Below are 13,424 nucleotides of genomic sequence, written 5' to 3'. Positions count from 1 at the left end.
GAAGAGAGAGAAATGTGTTATGAGAAGAAAGCTCGGTAGTTGGATTTCCAGGAGGGGTTTGCGAGTCTGCAAGATTGTCATGTTTAGCTGATTGTGGAGCAGCTGCAGTACGCTAATTGTGCAAAGGGCATAGTGTGTGTACCAATTTTTGTCCCTTTAGAGACTGTTGTTCCCGCCAAATTTTACACTCAATGCTGCGTCGCCTAACTGTTATAGCTAGTTTTGACAAACATGTGAGTGGTTACATGTAATTGGTAACTGAGAAATGTAATTGGATTATACGCGTTAAGCCTTACTGAGTTCACAAGATAATCGTTAAATTAGGAAATTACCAAAAATACGTAATTGATTACAAGCAATAACATGTAATTCGCTACATACAAGTCTGGTGTCCATAGTACGAGGCAGAAAGCATACTAAAAGTCATGTGTGCGTAGGCTTTGCAACCATCTCGATTTTAGCGGGACCGTCCCGACTTTGGAGTAAATGTCCCGTGTCCCAACTTGAAAAAGTCGGGACAGCCAAAGGTACCGAATTTCCCTGTGTGTTTATTTTTTCGGCCGGATAACAAATAATAGGCCAAATTCTTCTGTAATGTTGGACATCTAGTTTGCAAATCGTTCCTTTTCGTGTTTTATTGCATTGTCATAAACAGGAAGGCAGTTCCGCCTTCGGCGTAGTTCTAGTCCTGTTGCAGGCACTAACCGTTCACAATAGCTCTGTTCTTATCGGAATACTTGTTAGTCAAGCAACTAAACAGCCCCTTCTTTCTTGATGTAAGTCGCGACGTGGTTGCACTAAAGATTTTCGTTGGACTTTGTTGCACGCAAAGATTGGCGGCTTCTGGCATTGACAGGGTCCATGGTCGCCAACCGCCCCCTTCTCCCTTCTCAACCTTCCCCATGGAGGAACACTGAACGTCGTCAAATTCAGCACGCGCCACTAGGATGCACTACAATTTTCAAGCGGGAACGTTAGTTAGCCCTTGTTAGTTGGAAGTTGTATGCATAGACCTAGTGCTAAATGTAGTGTTTTCTCTATGGGCGTGACCCTCAGACTATTGTCCCCGACTGTATGTCATCCCATTGACGTGCTGCTTTGTAAACTGGGCTGCCGCGTGGTCCTAAAAGATGAAAATAAACGTTTTAAGAAATGCGTGCGTGGTCATTGCATGTAGTTAACAGAGCTCGGATCCCCAGCACTTCGCCTCATCTTTTTTACGGAGCATTGCCGAAATTGTCCACGAGCGAAGCCGCTCTCGTCAAGGAGCGGCCACATGTTAGAAAACGTCACGTAACTGTCTGCGACATTATGGTGAAGAAACTGTCTTTGTACAGGAAAGCTGCCCCTTGAGTTGTTTCAGTTGCTTGGAGAAAGCCTGCCAACTGAAGAAAGTCTGCAAAAGGAAGGCACACAATCATGTATTGCACACTGTTAGATATGGAGCTGTTTCCTGCGATTACTTCGAGTTCCCCAAACCACTTCGAGTCGCAGCACAGCTAATTGAGGAATGCCGAAGCAGGAAAGCACATTCCAGAGGAGCGGCCGAGCAAACAAGTTTAAGGCAACAAGTTCACGTGCCAACAAGTTCGTGCGCCGCCGGGATTAGCAGGTGGGCCTCGGACAATGGAGCATGAGCAGCCCTCCCCTTCTCCTCGTTAGAAGTGCATTGCCAGTCTGCGAGGCAAGACCACAGAGAGCCGCCAGGTGTGACACCGCGACACGGGCGCCTACCATTGGCTGAAAGTGGCGTCATCGGAGCGGACTCTCCCATTGGTCAAACATGACGTGACTTACAGTGCTCGAAGGGTTTATAAGAAGCCTTCCAGAGAGACCTGAGCATGCTGGGACATGCCCTGATTCCCTGATTCACCTCTCTCGAACTTCTTGCCGCGGGCCGCAGCGTCCGAGTTGCTACCGGCCCGTAATGTCTGTACGACTGGTACTTGTCGCTCACCTCCTTGTATAATATGTAAATAAACCCTCCCAAGTTGTGGGTTTTCATCCCGACGTCCCGTCCTCCAACCCCTACATCTGGTTGGCAGCGGTAGGATCGCCTCCGAATGCATCAGTTGGTGGCAGCGCTACGTATCAACCTTCGTCGAGAAAGATCATAAGGAACCGGGAAGAACGAAGAAGAGAGAGCCTTCGTCGAAAGAGGTCCGAAGAAACTGGGAGTAGCGAAGAAGGAGCGAGCCTTCGACCCAGGGAGTCCGGAGGAACCGGGAACAGCGGACAAATGAACCGGATGGCAGGGTGCTGCAACCGTAAGTGAGCGCGTGGTTTTTTTTCCTTATGATTCGCCAGACTCAAAGGTTGTGTGTTCAATTTTGATAGTTCTGGGAATCGGGAATTTGTTGCATTGTGTGTTTGCACAAATTAATTAAGGAAAACAGTTTTAACCACCTGTCGGGGCAGCTGCCATGGATCTTAGAAGGTTGACGAGGTTAGACTTGTTGTTGGTGTGCGACGATTTGGGAGTTGAGGCGGACGAACGGATGGAAACGCCAGCTATCATAAAGGCGATTAATGATAGTGGCAATGATGAGAAAAGCATTGAGCTTGCTTGGGAGGTGATACAGGAGCCACGGGAGCGTGTGCGTCGTGTACGTTTGCGAGGGCGTCGTGAACTTAGGAGTAAGCATAAGCGTGAAGAACGCGAGAATGAACGGAAGCATGAGCTTCAAGAACTTACTCTTAGGTGTGAGCTTCACGATCGTGAGAACCAACGTAAGCTTGAGTGTGAGCAAAAGTATGACAGAGAGAAGGCAGCACTGATCAAAGAGATACAGTATTGTGATCAGTTATTGGCACAGAGGCAACGGCTGTCTGAGAATTCTGTAGGTAGTACAGAGCGAAAGAATGAGGCAGCATCGAGCGGATTTTCGCCAGAAGCCGACGAAAAAAGTAGTGCCTGTGAGATTAGCTGCAGAGTCATAAGTGAAGGGAAAAGGCTAGCTGCTAACGATGCCTTAGTGGCAACAGAGGCCGTTAAAGGCCGTAGTGAGAGCGACGAGGTGCTGTGCCAACAGATGACTGTGGAGACAGCTAGGCCAGCTGCGAACAAATTGGCACAGTTACCGAGCGTGTGCGTCGCTGGTAATGTTAGCGAGGTTGCTGGCGAAGAAAAGGGTACTTCTGACCCGACAGAAGCGAGCACCCATGTAGAGCCAGATGTGCGTGCAGAAGTGAAGTGCGAACTGAGCGATGCAGTTGAGAGTAGTTCTCGGGATGGCGAGCTCCGTAGTCCACGAGAGAACAACTGCATTGTTCAGGGATCGGTGCGGCTCTCCGCCAGTCTAGATAGCCTAGATAGGGATGATTCCGTTGTTAATCATTCGGACTGTGCGCGTGAGACAGCGATCGATACCGACGGGCTGTGTGCCGATGCACAGCGTGAGCTGGGCAATGTAGCAGAGGGCAGTTCGCAAGAGTGTGAGTTGTCTAACTCGAGTAAAGCCTGCTGCATTGTGCCAGAGTCGGTTGGGCTGTCCGCCAGTCGAGGCAGAGAGAGTGTTGATTTAAGTGAGAATCACTCAGACTGTGCGGGTAAGAGACCGATCCGGGCCGACGAAATGTGTACCGGCCAGCACGAGGCACGAGGCGACATGAAGGCGAGTGCAAAGAGAAAGCGCCGTAAAAAGAAGCGCGGTAAAGACCGAAAGTCGGTAATTAATGTAGCGCCGCCAAAAGTGGCGAGAAACCCAAATGGGCAGGGCGCGAGGAGAAGAAAGGTGCGGTCGTCACTGACGATGTTGACGCATCCTAAACGTTCGAGCCACAGGTCAAAGGGGGACCGCGAAGAATGTTCTGCACGGACGCGGACAGAGGGCACGAGGCTGTTAAACTCCTCGTCGTTCCGTAGTTCTTTTCATAGCTCAGCGTGCAGTTCGAAGAAACGCAAGGTGGCAGGACGAGACCAGGTGGGGAGTAGCGACGCGGTCAATCGAGTTTGTGTTGAAAGCGGGGCGCGAGGACGCAAATTGGCAGGAGACCGTAACGTCTTGGGGGAGCTGATAGTGAATCAGCCCATTTGTTGTCTCTCGGCAGCCAGAGTAGCTTTGAAACTTCGCCCACCGCGGGTCAGGCTGAAAGTATGAGTCAGTCGTAAGCAATCGGGAACGGGAAGCCAAGAGAGCTTCCGTAGAAGTAAAACGTGTTATTTTGTTTTATTTTTGAACATCGGAAAGTTTTCGCGATTTGAGACTAGGATTTCTTTCAAGGTGTAAGGTATGAGCTTTGTTTATGTTTTCGTTTGAAAAGCTCGAGATTTGAAAGATGCGTTTTAAGTAAATATGTAGTCTCGCGAGATGCTCATTAATAAGTAGATAGGTTTTTTTTGTGTGTGTGTGAGTAACCTGAAGTTCAAGGTTATCGTCGAAAGGCCTATGGTAAAGCGCGTGTGTTATTTAACCTTCTTTCTATTTAAGTGTTGAATTTTCTAAGGTTAAGCGCGTAGATTTTCAGTGAGTGCATGATTTGCACGGAGGAGCGTTCTTAGTTCCATTAGCGCGTGTCCTGTGTGGACGGAAGGAAGCAGATTTATGACTGGGTTGCTAGTGCGTGTGAGGGCAGCCGTATTCTGACTTCTTTTGTGAACGTGCGTGGAAAGAGTTAGTAGAAGACGCATCATTTTAAGAGTTCTGCGGAGTGTGTAAGTCCCGCGAGTTTAATTGTTCGTTTAAGTCACGTGTCCTAGAGGGACTAAAGGAAGAAACGTGAGTAAGCGCAATGAAGAGTTTGCCTATGACACAAGTATGCGTTCTGAATAGTGACCACAAGGCTAGCGCGCTTGTGATTACGTACTTGTGAGGTTGACCAGATTGTTCAGTGGCACCAATACGTGCTATAAGTACGCCACTGTGATAGATTGGAAACATGCTGTTCGTGTAGTTAGGCCACTTAAGTTATGTTCGGCTGTTTTCATTTGTTGTTTGCATCGTCAACGACTCTTTTGTTTTGCAACAACAATAGTACTCTGGTCTTGTCGGCAATCGAGGAGAAATGCATAGCTGTCTGGAAGGGTGGTTGGAACTGTTTTGTCAAAATTGGGGAAATAAAAGATCAGGGTTGATTTTGACTCAGTAATAGCCTGGCGAGTCAGGGGTGAAGAGCCTGCGCTTACGCGTGGGGCAGCGCTGTGTTGTTTGGTTTGTTTGACGTTTGTTCTCCAGGGCCCAGGATCCCGAGGGTTGTCAAACGAGGCTCGACCCCAGTACCCTGCAGCTTCTTTCAGCGTTCCTCATGGCCAGCGAATTGAGTTCACCGGCCATTCAGAACAACCGGGGCGAGGACGAGCTGTTAGATATGGAGCTGTTTCCTGCGATTACTTCGAGTTCCCCAAACCACTTCGAGTCGCAGCACAGCTAATTGAGGAATGCCGAAGCAGGAAAGCACATTCCAGAGGAGCGGCCGAGCAAACAAGTTTAAGGCAACAAGTTCACGTGCCAACAAGTTCGTGCGCCGCCGGGATTAGCAGGTGGGCCTCGGACAATGGAGCATGAGCAGCCCTCACCTTCTCCTCGTTAGAAGTGCATTGCCAGTCTGCGAGGCAAGACCACAGAGAGCCGCCAGGTGTGACACCGCGACACGGGCGCCTACCATTGGCTGAAAGTGGCGTCATCGGAGCGGACTCTCCCATTGGTCAAACATGACGTGACTTACAGTGCTCGAAGGGTTTATAAGAAGCCTTCCAGAGAGACCTGAGCATGCTGGGACATGCCCTGATTCCCTGATTCACCTCTCTCGAACTTCTTGCCGCGGGCCGCAGCGTCCGAGTTGCTACCGGCCCGTAATGTCTGTACGACTGTTACCTGACGTCTCACCTCCCTGTACATAATGTAGAATAAATCCGTCCCAAGTTTTGGGTTTTCATTCCGCGAAGTCTGTCCCTCATCCCCTACAACACACGTTAAGACAGATTTTTGCAGTGTGTTAGGTTGGATAAGATTCAGCTGGATAATAAGTGGACAGTTTGGAAGCATGTGATTTCGGCGACTGTTATTCAATTATATTTGGCGTGAATGTGCTATAATTGAGGAAAATTTCTTTTAATGAACTATGCAGATCCCACGCAGTGTGAGAATCGATGTAAGCGAAGCTTTCCATTCTGTTTGCTTTCATTGACGATAATTAACAGTGATGTTGACTGCGAATGTTAAAATTCTTCGGCGTTTGGTGCTATACGAAAGTAGTGAGTTTATGGTAAAGATTACTTTGCGTGCACCGCTGCTGTTTGTCTGAGTAGTACACAGAACACACAGGGAGTCGTGTTTGATTGAAGCGTTGTTGTGCTCCATTGTTTATGGCCTACGAGAGGGTTGAGCATTGTCATTGTCTCACATGGCAACATCGCATCGCAGCAGAAGTGCTGGCAGAATTATGGCACTGCACGTATTAAAACTACAATCGGATTGTGAAGCACGCCGCAGTGACGGACTCCGCATTAATTTCGATAAACTTTGTCGCGATTCAAGGTAGCGTGTAGGCCAAGATTCCACCTGGCACAAGGATGAATTCGTCCGGCAGAGGGAAAGAAGAAAAAAGAGTTTATTTTACATTATGTAGACTCGCTCCAGATACGGAAGCCCACTCCACGCAGGAGCATATTAAATATCTGAGCTCGCATCAGGGCACATAAGCACCACCCAACGTCGAGCTCGTGAAGGCCGTGCCGCCCGGAGCCACATTCCCAGGTACATCGATCCCAGATCGAGAGGACTGCCTTCTTCTGCCCGTCCATATCATGAGGACTGCCTCCTTGATCTCACCGCTGCCAACCAGTTTGTTGCGGCCCGGAGCAGTGTTTAAGGGCACGACCGTTTTTCTATTTTGCTCCCGTCGAAATCAGGCTGCCGCGGCGGGGATCGAACCCGCGATATCGAGCACTGCTATAGCTCCATAGCCACCGCGGCGAGGACAGAAGTGTTGATTTTATGTGCGACCGCTTCAATAGTGTCGTCTGATTTGATGCGGCTTTGCATGTGCACACCCTGTGTCTGTTGTCCACTTGACAAATTTGCATGGTGCTTATTTTTCAGAAATACCATAAATGTACAGTACTATGCCTTCAGATTCGCCACCGTTCCATCTATCTCTCCGCAGGACTTGCACGTTAGTAGAAGTGTAAGCACTGCAGTTTCTACAATGCTTTTTGCGGGAGGTCACGCACAACTACAGTTCTCAAGAGCCTAATGTGACGAAGTCCACGGAGCTGCAGAGGGCATTATGCATATAAACGACGGGATGGAAAGGTCCAAACGAGCTTCTCGGCCTGTCTTTTGCTCTCTGCCACGTTTCTTCCATGTACATGCATGCTCCGAACCACGCCCTGACACGGCGTGCTAGACTGTGCATAGATAACCGACGCCGCAGCGACGCTCTTGCAAAATCTTGGCTGTGAAAAACGGAAGTGAGAAGAAGATCGAGAGAAAAGAGGACGTGCCAGGCACGACGCGTGCCAGATAACTTGCTCGTGTGACTCAGTTTCCGCGCTTTGTGATAAAAATGGAAACATAAAAAAGAAGGCGACTACGGCTGGGGTGACAAGATATCGAGTGGACGCGACCCCACTGTATGGCTTTCATGACACCGCTCCCGTCTCGCACGTACGCCAGGAGCGCTGACAAAACAAAAGTGTATGACGAACGCGTACGCGTCACAGGATTAATTAATTTTTACGCCCCAGTGGCCGCGCAGAGGCAACGGCGCGGGACGGTGGATTGGAGGGCTCCGTAATCGTTATGATCACACGGAGCTCGTTAATGGGCCCTGAAAGTTTCCATTACATGAGAATTTCACATCTTATCACTCATAAAATTATTTCCTCTGGCTTGCGTTTTGCCTCCTGTATGAGTGTAATGATTATCAGGGGTCCTTGCTTATTTCGTAGCCTTGATTATTTGTCTCCAGCTCAAATCCCATGCTGCCGGTCTGAGACGTCCGCGTCGTGGTGTCGTCACAGTTGCCGTCGATGTCACGTCCAACAGTTGTTGTCGAGCTGTCATTACACACCGTTCGTTTTCGCAGTGCCAAAACTGTCGTTGTTGACTGCGGTCTTTTTCGGGCCACCGTTGCCAGAGAAATGCTGAGTCACATTGAAACTATACACAAGGTGTGTGAGCGTGTGTGTGTGTGTGTGTGTGTGTGTGTGTGTGTGCGTGTGTGTGTGCGTGCGTGCGTGCGCGCGCGCTTTAGTCTACACAGATTTTTCCCAAAAAGGCTATGAGCGTAGTAACCATGTCGTTTACGCAAAGTGAATAGCGTAGTTTTCAGAAGACTATTTAAAAAAATTCATCAAATACCTTTTTATTAGAGCCTTGAAAGCAGTTGTTAAAATGGCAAATTTGTAGTCGGTCACATTTTAATGTCAGTTTTTTTTACATTTTCCAAATCGAACCTTTTTCAAGATATTCATAATCGAATTTCAAAGTTCCATTTAGGCAATATCGAAACCGAGCGCGCCTGACTGCACGTCACACGGAAACGTCCCGTGACGAAGTGTGTGACGAAGTCCGAATGATGGCATGCCCCGGCTAATAGTAATACGGCAGTCGTGATAGATGCTTGCCAGGCAAAACGTGCCCTATCAATTTCTACCGTGGATTGCCGCGACGTTAAGTTCAAAACTTCGTCGCACTTTCGTACGGGGGCGTTTCCGTCTGATGTATAAACAGCGTTGCCGCTTTTTCTGCATTGCTGCCGCACTCGGTTTCGATATTTCGGATTCAGCGTTGAAATTGAACGACCAACAGGTTCGAATTACGTGCGATATTGTAGGTAAATAGAAAAATGGCTGTATTATAATGTGACACTCTCCACATATCTCATATAAAGAACTACTCCCAAGGTTCTAATAAGAATGTCAATTAACGATTGTTTGCTAATTAGTTTTTGAAACTCTGGCTTTTAGCTGCAAAGTATGTGCGCCTTGCCGAGAAACGTATGCGGAATGACGCCACGCTCGTCGCCGCCGCAATGTAACGTCGTCGGCCAGTCGTAGAACCGCGCATTGTCAGCGGTGGAACAAAAATGTGTTATTCGTCGAAAACAAACGCACAAAAAACTTCCTTTGAAGGCTCCTTTGTACGGGTTACGTTATATGGCCTGAACTTCAGAATGCATGACACACTTACAAAAGGATATATTTAACACAACACATTACGTATAGCACATTCCGCATGTGTTTGGCTGATGTTACCTGCTCTCGTACACAATTCAGCGTTTATTAGCTTCGTTGGTAAAATCTCTTCCGGCACTTTACGTAAGGTATTAGCAAATAAATCTGCGTCATGGGCCAGGTTGCTGGAACTTGTATTCCTTGCTTCTGACACGAACGGCTGACCGAGCAGGGGAGAGGCCTAGCTGCGTCCTTAACGCTGTCCCTTGTAGCTAGAGTGGTCTAGTGGAAGTAATCAAGTTTAATTTCCTTCAGCTGTTCAGCTTTGCAGCCCGCATTACTACGTAACTTTGTTTTGCTTACAATCTTCTTACTAGTCTCCCACAAGAATCTTCATGCCTTTGATTAGCTGCACGTATTTGTTGTTGATGTGAAATATGTTGTATCGGCAGATTTATTTGGAGCAAATAAACACCAAGCAATTGTATTTCAAATAATATGAGTTGTGTGACGCAGTCGTTTAAGCTTGAGAAAAGCTTCGATTTCAATTTAGCTACATAGTGTGTGGAAGCATAATCATATGGGATTTAAGTATATTCTCTTTTTGTTGCAGTAATGTTTACGAATAATTGACGTTGCCTCCGTACTGATCGAGCAGCAAGCTTCTTCATCATTATCCAAGTCAACGTATCGAAGGTGTATACTATATAATGTGTCACCTGCTAACGTTAACCAAGCTTTTCAACAACAACAAAGAAAAGAAATCATGAGCCATTACACTCCGTGAAGGCGGTTGACCAGCGAAGTGGCGCGAGCACACGACACGGAGGTGACAAATAATTTTGAACAAAGGTACGAACTCATTTATTGTCTTGATGGGCTGTCATCGGGACAAAAGGTACGCGCACTCATTTGTTGTCTTGATCGGTGGTATTATTTCACTCGCAACTGCAATCACATTCTTTGATAATGTCAAATCGACGCACGTACGCCGCTTGGTGGTCGGTTGGACTGGATCGGCGAGGCATTGCAAGGGATATATCTGCAACACGTAATGGGTAAGCCGCTCCCTTTTCGGTACCGGCAAATCTACATTGAAATCATCGACAAGGACTACAAGGGCAGTGTCATCGCAGCTAATTCACTCATAGTGAGTAGCCATGAACCTTACGTGACTCTAAGTCATTGAATTTTCTGCTTGATCACCGCGGTATGAGCCATTGCTCATGGGGGTATGAGCCATTGATGATGACAGTTTTCGACATGCGTTTCCGTGATTGTAATGAATTTAAGTGCGTTTCGCTTCACTCTGCTGAGTGCTTGTAAGCTCTGCCTTACGGGGCTATGGGCCATTGCATTTTTTTGCTTGCCTACGGGAACATGAATACTTACGTGGGTATGAGCCATTGATGACTATAGTTTCTTTTTTTTTCACGGAGAACAAGAATGCACGGAAGCCTAGCCACATACAGCTTCGCTGTAAAAGAAACAAAAAGAAAAGACTAATTGAAAACACGGTGAAACATGCTATCTCAAGACGTACGGTGTTCCGTCATCAGTGCTCTGATGACAACCCACCGTAGGCTTTATGTTTATATCTTTCTCCACGTTTCTTTCTTAATCTTTTATTTCGTTGAAAATCTTGGCTATAACGTTAGCTGGGACAAACGGTATAATATTTCGTATGCTCTATTCCATTGCCCCCTTCCCTTTAAAGAGGGATAAATAAAGTTTTTCATCATCATCATCGTATGCTGTAATACAATCTTACTGATTCTAGGTGTTTCGACAGCTCGAGCATAGTGAGTCCGAATGACTCCCAAGAAGCTTCACCTGGCGGGCACGCGTAAGGCGCAGAAGCCGAGTCCCCCATCTGACGTAACACGCGAGAAGGCACCACGCAGACTATACTCACGTAGGAGGCCTTCATACGCACAACAACGCCTGAGCGTGCCTGCGCATGAACGTTCTCTATACTCGGGACTCATATACTAGCCCCGAGTGTATAGACTATATATAGACTGCAGACTTAAGTCTATCGTAAACTCTGTTTCGTAAACTCTGTTGAAACACAGCACTCCAGCAGAGCCTCTGCCGGCAAGTGTCTCGAGATTAAATGCAGCCAACAGCATCATCTTATTTTTCTTCAAAGCGGCACTACAGGACAATAACATAGGACAGGAAAACTTAGCATTGTTATACTAGGAGAATGCCAGTAAACTTGAAAAAGGGGAAGAAAATCGCGAGGCAGTCATAGACGAAGCGACAGGAAGGTGGCTGGCGCTTGTCGCTTTGCCTATGTCTGCCTCTCGATGTTTTACCTTTTTCAAGTTTGCTGGCATTCCCCTAGTATAACCATGTACTAACTATAGCCCAACAAGCAACTCTTGTGAATGTTTGGCATGATCATCTTTTTCACGGAAACATAATGCTTAAAGTCATTTGTTTCTTGAAGGCCATATGTTGCAATGTTTTTCAAAGCACATATAATAAATTTGCTGTGCATTCGCATCTGCACAGGGTGGGGGGGACCGGGACGTAAAAGTGTAATGGCATGATGATGGCCGAGAAGAGTGCTGCATATTGGTGAAAGCAAGTTCTATTGACAAACTGTTTGATAATTTAGATAATCCTGTCAGCAAACCTTCAGGAATGCCCCCCCATATCACCCTCCACCTATATCGGGAACATCTAATAACTGCAAAGTAAATTTGCCTCTCTTTGTTTTTCTCTTTTCATAAGCAACAGTTTGAGCACTTCAATATAATGTGGAAGATAAAGCGGCTTGAAACGTTACCCTGGTACACGGTTGCAATAGCTCAGAAGCAAGTGCAACGCACTTGACGAGTAGCAAATGGGTGAGGTATTGCAAACTCTGCAACGACGACCGTAGAGAAAAAGTGGAAGATGGGGAAATGTTGTGGTCTTCGCCCATGATAGGCGGTGCAGAATATACACAACATCGGTGCGAAAGTAAATATCAATCCGCCTTCTACCTGCAGATGTGTGAGGAGAACTTTAATTTCAGATGCGCTACTTCAGTGATGTGTGTTTCCTAAAGGTTGCACACCTTTCCAAATACATTTTATTATAAATATAGTTTTATACCCTGAAATAATCAAGTTTCTTATTAAATTAAAATTAAATAAATAGGTGTCACCCTATAATGGTGACTGCTACTCTTTTTCACCTAATAGCAGCAATAATAAAAATATATATTATACGATGAGAAGTAACATGACAGTTCGAAAATTCTTGGCATGTGGGGTTAAATAAAGAAGATACTACTATCATTATCTGTGAGTGTAGCTAATTATGTCGGATGTAATTCTTCAAAAGAGACAAGTCAGCAATAGGTGGCTATCGTAGGCTGATAACGGAAACAAAAAAAGGAAATTCTGGATCAGAAGCCACCTTGTTCCGCGCTACAAGAAGAACGTATACAGGAGATCTCCTGACATATCTAGAGTTGCACAGATTTCCTACCACTGGCTTATGCTATGCATAAGATTCGTGGTGTGACATCTTCAACTTATTTTGTCCCTGTGCGTGATGCACTTACTCAGTGCTGATTACGGCGTGCTAGCTTTTCTAGGCAAACACTATAGCGGAACCTTAAACCTATCAATGGAGATTATATGCACATTTCTTGTACGGACCTATATGCATAGTGTTTGTTCGTTTGCTGTCACTTGCATACGCTACCTTTATTCTCGTGACATCATGGGGTAGTGGTAAAGCCAAGCAAACACGGATCCGTCAGCCTATAAGACGGCGTCAGCCAGCATAGAAAGAGAAAACCGAGCGAGAGAGAAAAGAGTGCGAGAAGGTCATCTACGATACGAGCAGAGGAACAAACAACCACGCGAGATATAAAAATAAATTGCCGGGAGTGAAGCGTACAGAGGAGCAAACGACCGTCTTCTAAAAACATCGTCTTAGCCCTCACTCCCCAAGCGTTGAATGCATGCAAACAACGCGATAAAAGCAAACGGCCGCTACAGAACGGGTCACAGAACATGCCCGTGCTGATACTTCGTGAGCGGAGACGCCTTCCGCAGCCTGGTCGTCTGTGCAGCCCTCACTCTTCTCGTCTATCCACCTTCCCCTCCCTTGCTTGGCGTTCCTTAACCTACCTTGGGGACTTTCTCCTTTGGGGCTATTTTACTTTCGAGTCAGTCGGTGGTCGGCACGTGCAAAGGGACGCCATGCGGAACGGCGGTCCCAGGGCCGTGAAAAGAAAGCAAGCAAGAGAAAAACGGAGGCTGGCGATGGCAAAAGCTGGAGTTCGGGAGGGTGGAGGGGG

This window comes from Dermacentor albipictus, chromosome 2, assembly GCF_038994185.2.
Source record: "Dermacentor albipictus isolate Rhodes 1998 colony chromosome 2, USDA_Dalb.pri_finalv2, whole genome shotgun sequence".
NCBI classification, from domain to species: domain Eukaryota; kingdom Metazoa; phylum Arthropoda; class Arachnida; order Ixodida; family Ixodidae; genus Dermacentor; species Dermacentor albipictus.
The sequence above is the reverse complement of the archived record's forward strand: the minus strand, read 5'-3'. Positions refer to the sequence as shown.